We start from the raw sequence: 1,355 nt of genomic DNA, 5'->3' as shown, positions 1-1,355 counted from the left end.
AGACAGAGCCAATCAAGTAGGAGCAACTAGCAACTTGGAAAATGTCAACCAATCCTGTAATTTTCTGATTGAAACTTCCTTGTTCCTGTTGAGACCCCTATAAAGACCCCATTACCCCTGAATTCGAGGCTCTCAATCCTGAACCACTGCGTCGGTGACGGTTGAGGGTCCAAGCTCGAGCTTGAGTAAACAACCCCTATGCTTTTGCAGTGGAATCGGCTCCTTGGTGGTTTTTGGGGATTCAAGATCTGGGCACAACACTGTCTCTCATCATACAAAGGATTTCCTAGAGTTTATAAAGGATTTTAGGCAGGAATAAGGAATAGGAGGGGATTTACAGGAGAAAGGTGGGGTTATAAAAATCAAGTGCACATACAGGAGTTAGCCAAGATGGATCCCACCACAAAAGCTCTCAGGACAAAGACGGAACCCATCACAAAGGCTGCTACAATGTTGCCATGACTTGTTCTGGGATGCTGTGCATGGGTGATGTCTCTGGACTGTGGTTCAAGTCCAGGCAAGGGATTCCTCTTCTTGTCAAGCCTCTTGTGGAAGGTCACTTTGTCAGTCAAGTTGAATTTTACTGTGTGTGCTCTGCAGGTACTTGAAGGACAACTCTGAGGTTTATCAGCATCCTACAATGGTTAGCTTGTAGGGATTTTGAGATGTAATTTCTTATCTTGCCTAAGGGCCTGGCTTGCCAGCCAGCAGCAAAAATTATGTAGTGGTTTGCCTGTAGGCTAAAGTTCTAAGGGTATTGAGTCAGGGACCTGTTTGACCTGGCTAGCCAGATTTGACTGCTAACCAGAAGGCTGGCAGTTCAAACCCATCAACCACTCCTCAGAAGGAAGATTGGGCAATCTACTTCCATAGAGATACCTTGGAAACCCAAGGAGGGGACGCTATGAGTCAGAAAAGACTCCACAGCAGTGAGTTTGGTTGGTTTTTTTTTTGTTTGTTTGTTTAGTCTGATTCCTTGCCTGTCTCAGAAAATGGAATGTGTAGCTAATTGTCTCTATGAATAACTGCCTCCTTTGCCTTGAGACTAGAAGAACTGGCTACCATTACTGAACATTTTGATCAAAGATTCTGTAAAAGAATCCTCATTGACTTCTGGTAAGATGGAGGAATAAACAGACAAGCGACACAGACCCTCTTCAACAAAAGAAAAGAAAAACCAATTGACAGAGATACAGAAGATAATCCTGGAACCCTGAGCTTTGAAAGGAAATATACAGAAGTGGATTAGGCACCAACTAGTGGAAAAACTTGAACAAAAACAGTGATTACAGAGACGGTTGGAGCTGTGGACTGTCAGCTACTCTGACAAGACCAACAGCCTGAATATTTCCAAG

Source organism: Orycteropus afer, unplaced genomic scaffold (assembly GCF_000298275.1).
Source record: "Orycteropus afer afer isolate SDZICR_OR568_19922 unplaced genomic scaffold, OryAfe1.0 scaffold00289, whole genome shotgun sequence".
In the NCBI taxonomy this organism is placed as follows: Eukaryota; Metazoa; Chordata; class Mammalia; order Tubulidentata; family Orycteropodidae; genus Orycteropus; species Orycteropus afer.
The sequence above is the reverse complement of the archived record's forward strand: the minus strand, read 5'-3'. Positions refer to the sequence as shown.